The sequence below is a fragment of the Lampris incognitus genome, chromosome 13, assembly GCF_029633865.1.
Source record: "Lampris incognitus isolate fLamInc1 chromosome 13, fLamInc1.hap2, whole genome shotgun sequence".
In the NCBI taxonomy this organism is placed as follows: domain Eukaryota; kingdom Metazoa; phylum Chordata; class Actinopteri; order Lampriformes; family Lampridae; genus Lampris; species Lampris incognitus.
Genome location: NC_079223.1, coordinates 28,194,116 through 28,202,602, shown reverse-complemented (window position 1 = coordinate 28,202,602; position 8,487 = coordinate 28,194,116).

Genomic DNA, 8,487 nt, shown 5'->3' with positions numbered 1-8,487 from the left:
ACTTGGAGAGGGACACCCAACAGTGCCAGTGGGCCATTGTTGGTAGCGGTGTGTGGAGAGAGACGGCCAGTGGGCCATTGTTGCCAACCAAAGAGCAAGCTCTTGTGTCTAGACTCCTTGAGAAGGAGGGTGAAGCTTATTAGTGTTCTTGTTTCAGTTTGATCTGAGCTTTTGTTAAAGCCTGGTTAGTTAAGAGCCAGCATCTTTAGTTGCCTGTTTATTTTATAGTTTGACTAAAGGGTCTTTTTGTTAATAAATCTGTTTTTACACCTGGTTCCGCCTCCCACCTTTCTTATTCCCCCGGGATACTTTAATTTTCTTTGTTACTTCCCCTCATCCCCTGGACCTTTAACGGGGAACGTAACACCATGACTAATGCAGAAACTCGAATACATGCATTTTTTTCATCCAGACTTGATCACTGTAATGTTCTGTTTATAGGTCTGCCACATGCTAGTACTAAACATCTTCAGATGGTTCTAAATGGTGCAGTTAGAATCCTAACTAGAACATTTTTACCATATTACACCAATTCTTGCCTCCCTTCATTGGCTTCCTATCCATGTTAGATCAGACTTTAAGGTGCTTCTGCTGACTTATAAAATCCTAAATGGGCTTGCCCCATATTACCTGTCTGATCTCCTTAAACCATACATTACATCTCGAGCTCTTCGCTCTCAAAATACAGGGCTCCTGTGTGTACCCAAAGTTAAAAAGTCATCTGGTGGCAGGGCCTTTTCTTATCGGACCCTGATCTTGTGGAATAGCCCGCCTGCTGTCAGACAATCAGAGTCTGTTGAGTCCTTTACATCCGAACTTAAAACTCATAATTTTGCAATAGCCTACAATTAGTTGCCTTTAAGTTGAGTGCTTCACAACCTGTACTGCAGGGCGGGCCAGTTTCTGTCTCAATTAATTTACCAAGAAGCACTGTTGTGCCGACGAGATTATCACATATTGACTATTGCAATCTGTTCTCTTCTCTCACGTCTTTTCTCTCTCTCTGAATGATGCTTTCTTTCTCTTTGTGTGTGAATGGTGTGATGTGAGTCTTGTGTGCACGTGCAGTCTGTCCTCCTCCCAGGTCTCCATGGTGACGGTGGTTGTCATCTGGACACTGCTTGGCATCCCCCTCATCACATTTTCTTTTTATATATTTTATAAATCCATATAATTTTGTTATCCTGTTTTGTTATATCCTCTAAGATGTGTGACTATTTTTTTTTTTTTTTACATGATGCTGCTTGCGTTGCTCGGGTCCTGAGCTGTTCCGTTGGCGTCTGGACACTGCTTGGCATCATATTCTTATATGTTATAATTCCATTATAATTCTGTTATCCTCTTTCAATGTTGTATTCTGTAAATTGTGTAAACACATCTATTACACGTTGTCCGTCTTCGGAGAAAAATCCCTTCCGCTGTTGCTCTTCCTGAGGTTTCTTCCTATCTTTTCTCGCTGTTACAGGTTTTTTTTTTTAGGGAGTTGTTCCTTATCCGATACAAAAGACTAAGGACAGGATCTGCATATCTGCTGTAGCTGCATTGCCACTGCTTTATTACTGGACCGTGCTAAAACCACAGATGAACCCTTAGTCTCCAACTATGCAGTGTCGACTAGTTGTTTTGATCGTCGACTATTCTGTGAAACCCCCAACACACACACACACACATAGCACATGGTTTAATGTGAAATATAGATCCACTGACTAATGACAAGATTTTGCAGTAAAACAGCAGGACATAAAATCAGGCTGCAGAACTAAACTGTGCAAGTACATCTGGTGATGCTTCTGGACACATCTTCGGTGATGTTCCTGGAATCATCGGGTGTTTCGGGTCTTCCAACATCATACACCCTCCTCCAGGTGACCCAGCTGAGGTTGCTCAGATCCCAGCTTGTGTTCAGATGGCTTGCTAGCTACTTTGGTTCCTATGGCTCTCCTCTCTTGAGCCACAGCCATCTTGAGGCTCTTTCTGCTGCTTTGGTGGTGCTGCAGATGGTTCTTCTCTTCCTAACTCCCTCAATGCCCAAAATACTGAAGGCTCTGGACAGGTAACGGGCTGCAAAGCCCATACATACGACCTCTAGCAGGGGACAACTTGCACTCCAACTGGCTTGCTGACAGTCACTTGAACATGCCAAGCTTCCTTTCAAAGGCCTCTTCCAAGTGGTTTTCCCAGGGGACCGTTAGCTCCAGTAAGACTGTTTGTTTGCTGGACTTGGACAGGAGGACAATATCTGGTCTCAAGGAGGTGGTCATGATGTGGTTGGGGAATTTCAGTTGCTTCGGGAGGTCTGCTAACAGATGCCAGTCCCTTGCAGAAAAGCTTATTTTCTTCTAATAAACAATAGAGTAAAATTAAGCAGATGAACACACATTATAATAAGCACCATCTCTCTTTATCTATCTTTTGGTCTCGCTGTCTCTCCAGTGATTCTTCTGCTGTTGCTGTTGCTTCTCTTCTTCGTCTTGATTAATGGCGAATTGCAACCAGATGGAGCATTATCGCCACCTACTGTTGCATTAAAGACTCCTTAATTTATATCCTCCACCAGTCCTGTATCCCTGAGAAAGGTGAAGATACATCCAAGGACATAATTTCCAGCGTTCCCCGCGAAAATTGATTTCAGGTCCATGTACACAATTCCTATTTGTTCCAACATAGCTTTCAGTATGATTATCTCTCTCACATATGTTGGGCAAATAAAAAATACACGTTCCACTGTCCCTGGTTGGTGGCAGACATCACAGTTCCCGGTTTGATGTTTCCCGATGAGTTGCAATGAAGAATTTAGTCTAGAATGCCCTAATCTTAACCTGCTAATGATGTCCTGTTCTCTTCTTCTCTTCCCCCCAAGTCCTTTCTATTCATACTTCCGGTTGGATCCAGTATAGATGTCATCCTTTTACATAGTTGTTCCATAATTTCTGCCATTGTGCCTTGATTTTGTGTCGAACGAATGATTTTGTTTCCACTTTACTGATTGGTACTGACAGTTCTACATGACTCGCTGTTAAACCATTTTTGGCCAGTTGATCCACTGTTTCATTTCACATAATACCTACATGAGCTGGTATCCACAAAAACTGGACATCTATTCCCAACCTAGCAATCCTGTATAATAACTAAAATTTCACACAGAATATATTGTCGACAGTTTGAAGATGTATTTTTTAAACTAACTAAGGCTGCACTGGAGTCTGAACAAATTAAAACTCGCAATGGTTGTATTTCTTCTACCCACCGAAGAGCTAATGAGATACCCAGAATTTCCACAGTATACATTGCTAAGTCATCACTTGCTCGCTTTTTCACTCTGACCTTTCACTCAGTAACATAAAACGTACAAGTGGTTTTTCCATTCTCTGGATTTTTGGATCCATCAGTAAACATATGTACAGTGCATCCGGAAAGTATTCACACCCCTTCACTTTCCCCACATTTTGTTACAGCCTTATTCCAAAATGGATTAAATTCCTTTTTTTTTCTCATCAATCTACATACAGTACCCCATAATGACAAAGCGATAAAGGTTTTGTAGAATTTTTTGCAAATTTATTAAAAATAAAAAACTGAAATATTGCATGTACATAAGCATTCATACCCTTTACTCAGTACTTGGTTGAGGCACCCTTGGCAGCGATTACAGCCTCAAGTCTTCTTGGGTATGAAGCTACAAGCTTGGCACGCCTATATTTGGGGTATTTCTCCCATTCTTCTCTGCAGATCCTCTCGAGCTCTGTAAGGTTAGTTGGGGAGCGTCACTGCACAGCTATTTTCAGGTCTTTCCAGAGATGTTCAATGGGGTTCAAGTCTGGGCTCTGGCTGGGCCACTAAAGGACATTCACAGACTTGTCCTGAAGCCACTACTTCGTTGTCTTGGCTGTGTGCTTAGGGTCGTTGTCGTGTTAAAAGGTAAACCTTCGCCCCAGTCTGAGGTCCTGAGCGCTCTGGAGCAGGTTTTCATCAAGGATCTCTCTGTACTTTGCTCCATTCATCTTTCCCTCAATCCTGACTAGTCTCCCAGTTCGTGCCGCTGAAAAACATCCCCACAGCATGATGCTGCCACCACCATGCTTCACTGTAGGGATGGTATTAGCAAGTTGATGAGAGGTGCCTGGTTTCCTCCAGACGTGATGTTTGGCATTCAGACCAGAGAATCTTGTTTTGCATGGTCTGAGACTCCTTTAGGTGCTTTCTGGCAAACTCCAAGCGGGCCGTCATGTGCCTTTTACTGAGCAGAGGCTTCCGTCTGGCCACTCTACCATAAAGGCCTGATTGGTGGAGTGCTGCAGAGATGGTTGTCCTTCTGGAAGGCTCTCCCATCTCCACAGAGGAACGCTGGAGCTCTGTCAGAGTGACTATCGGGTTCTTGGTCACCTCCCTGACCAAGGCCCTTCCCCACCGATTCAGTTTGGCTGGGCGGCCAGCTCTAGGAAGAGTCCTGGTGGATCCAAACTTCTTCCATTTATGAATGATGGAGACCACTGTGCTCTTCGGGACATTCAAAGCTGTAAAGAAAAATTTGTACCCTTCCCCAGATCTGTGCCTCGATACAATCCTGTCTCGGAGGTTCACAGACAATTCCTTTGACTTCATGGCTTGGTTTCTGCTCTGACATCCACTGTCAACAGTGGGACCTTATATAGACAGGTGTGTGCCTTTCCAAATCATGTCCAATCAATTGAATTTACTACAGGTGGACTCCAGTCAAGATGTAGAAACATCTCAAGGATGATCAGTGGAAACAGGATGAACCTGAGCTCAATTTTGAGTGTCATAGCAAAGGGTGTGAATACTTATGTACATGCAATATTTCGGTTTTTTATTTTTAATAAATTTGCAAAGATTTCTACAAAACCTTTTTCACTTTGTCATTATGGGGTATTGTGTGTAGATTGATGAGGGAAAAAAAGGAATTTAATCCATTATGGAATAAGGCTGTAACATAACAAAATGTGGGGAAAGTGAAGGGGTGTGAATACTTTCCGGATGCACTGTATATATTGCCCATATCTTTCATGTATAACAGTGTTCACATAAGCCTGCACTTTACACACCAATCTGACACACTCACCCTGCCACGGGCCAATCAGCAGGTGAATATCATGTGTGATGTCATCAGTTCAGCGTGAGTCAGCGCCACAGGTGACGCTGATTTGACTGAAAGAGATTTCGAGTTTTTCCATCCTCCTTGTCGTGTCACCTTGCCAACAGCTTGTTAAAAAAAAAGAAACAGATTGGCAGGTAAATGGAACCAAATGGCACTAACTGGGACAAACAGGGAACTAACTAAAACAACTTTAAGCTCAATACAGTATAGCTCTCCAGATGTCTCCAGCCTCAAGGTAGATTCTCTCTCTACACACGCATGCGTACGCACGCACGCACGCACACACACACAAAATTTGAATTGAGTCTGTTTGGTTGAAACTGACACCTGAATCCTGAATTTTCTGCCTGTTCGTTTGTTTTTCCTCTGATAATTTGACTAAATTGTCGCAATTCTATTGATTAAATAATAATCCACTTCCTTCTATCAGCCTGTCAGTCTGACAGCTGGACGTCAGTGTGTGTGTGGGGAGAGAGAGAGAGAGAGAGAGAGAGAGAGAGAGAGAGAGAGAGAGAGAGAGAGAGAGAGAGAGAGAGAGAGAGAGAGAGAGAGAGAGAGAGAGAGAGAGAGAGAGAGAGAGCTGGTGTCTAATTAGAACTGCTGGTCCCAAAAACAGTAGGATACCCTCCTCTACAGGTCAGAAGATGTTACTACATGTGTGGAGTGAACGTCACTTCTACAAGCCTCAGCCACAAAGCATTAGAACAATACAATATATAACAGCATAATATACAACAATGTAACAACATAATTTAAAACAATATAACAATATGATATAAAGCAATATAACAACGTAATATAACACCATAATCTAACACAAATACATGTACAGACAGGCCCCAATACTCCAGCAACCTAACCCAGAACACGTCTCTGACATGTGGATCTGTTTAAAGTCATCAGAACCAGTGTGTGTGTGTCTTTGTGTGTGTGTCTTTGAAGAGTCTCCTCACACCTAATCAGGCCCAGACCGTGCTAACACACACACACATATGAACTGCGTGTGTGTGTGTGTCAGCTGGACTCTGATGGGACCACATTCCCATTTGGGTCGTCCTGAATCTGTTCATGTTTGATGAGGTTTTTTCCTGGTTACGGGTCACAGCAACCTTTCATTCCCCTGACTCCGATTCACATATCCTTTCTTCTTTTCTTTTTATGTGACTCGGACAGATTCAAAATATAAAACTCAATTTTTGATGAGTAACGGTCTAAAATACGATGGTTAAATCACAACCAAAACTCTTACACCATCAGTCACACATTCTCTCTAAGGGTGGCGACAGAAAACACATAATGAGTGGATGACAAATGCCAAGAGGATTTAAACGATCCCAGAGATCCATAACAGCAACCCCCCACTTCACGACCAGCCCTGAACTGGGGGGGGGGGGGTCTAAGAGTATATCTGTCGCCATCCTACAGTGATGTGATTGCAAACATTCCCAAATCCTCTGTGAATAGTACGCATGGCCATTGTAACTCTAGTTAATGGTCACACCCATATTAGCATATAATAATAATAATAATAATAATAAATCAAACTTATATAGCGCTTTTCTAACACTCAGTCACTTTACATTAAACGGGGTGAAACAAGACAACAGATAAACATAACACAAACATACAGGGGTGGATGGGAAGGGGGGCTACGAGAGGGAGAAGCGGCAGCCACACACGATGCCAGCAGTACTCTCCGACTTAAACAGATACAAAAGGGCAAGAAAAACAAAAAACAACAGCCCTGTAGATGTTGATTTTCTGTAGGGGTCATATGAAACTGATCATTGGTTTCGGTCGTTATACCACTGTATTGTTTCTAAGGGAGGGGATACCTGCAGTCAGTTGAGACTGAAGAGGTCACTTAGATGAGTGATGAAATGTCAATAAACATTGTGTCCAGATGAACTGATTCAGCTTTCTTTGGTTTCCTATTGAGCATACATAAAGACTACAGTGCAATACACTCACTTCATATAAAGCAGTACACCACAGGGTAAATTCCAGAATTTTTTTTTGATCTTCGCCTTTACTTTATTCTCAATATGTTGAAATATGTGAATTAACACAATGGAAATAACACAATACAAATATCTTTAAAAAAAAACGAATCACAGTAAAACAGTAAAAACAGTGTCTCATATTTGTGTAGTTACAGCTCATGTCAACCACTAATGATTCAACAACCAACAAGTAGACCATTAAAATTCAAAGCTCTGCTGAGAAAACTACTTCCTGAAACCTCCTGTATCCCTTCTTCATACCAACATGATAAGATCAAAAAGTGTGTGTGTGTGTGTGGTGTGTGTGTGTGTGTTTTCAGGGCTAGGTTGCGTGCCATGCTCTCTGTGCGACTCTGGCCTTGCTAAAGAGATCAGAAGTTAATCTTCAGGCTTCAGGTGATCTCATCAACACACATTCTCTCTCTCTCTCTCTCTCCTCTCTCTCTCTCTCTCTCTCTCTCCTCTCTCTCTCTCTCTCTCTCTCTCTCTCTCTCTCTCTCTCTCTCTCTCTCCTCTCTCTCTCTCTCTCTCTCTCTCTCTCTCTCCTCTCTCTCTCTCTCTCACACACACACACACACACACACACACACACACACACACACTTTCATCTCTTCCCGTGTTTTTAAGCTCCGCCCCACCTCAGTAACTGACCTCTACTTCACCCCAGTGAGCTGTCAATCAACACACTACAACCACAACCAGCTATTGTAGTGTAAGTGATGTTGCATAAATGATCTATGTTTCATGATTCATAATTGATTCCATAATTCCATACAATAAATAATTTCATACAATAAATGTATTTATTGTATGAAATTATGGAATCAATTATGAATCATGAACATAGAGCATTTATGCAACATCACTTACATGTAGTGTTCAGTGTGAGTGATCCGTCTCCATCAGTGGACTGCACAACTATGAGTGGTGGAAGTAACAAAAATCACTTGATAAAAATGAAGGTGATGAAAATGAAGGTGAAGAAAATGTGATGAAAATGTACGCGAATTGAAAAATGGATGACCATGAAATGGATGTGTCACGGCTTTAAATTAATCAACTCACTTGATAATTCATCACTCCATTTCTCATTTTCACATCCATTTTTACCGCTCCATTTTTTCAATTCACGTGCATTGTCATCACTTTCATTTTTATCAAGTAATTTCTGCTACTTCCACGACTCATACAGAACAACGTGTTGTCAGAAAACAGTCTTCGGTATTCTGTCTTTCACCTCCCTGTCCTGTAAGTCTGTAGACAACACACATCACATCAGGGCAGGTCTTATCTAGACATCCTGTACATTGTGTGTCAGTGGTGGCTTCTGGCTGCAATCAACCGATCTATCTAAAGTAGATATAAAAA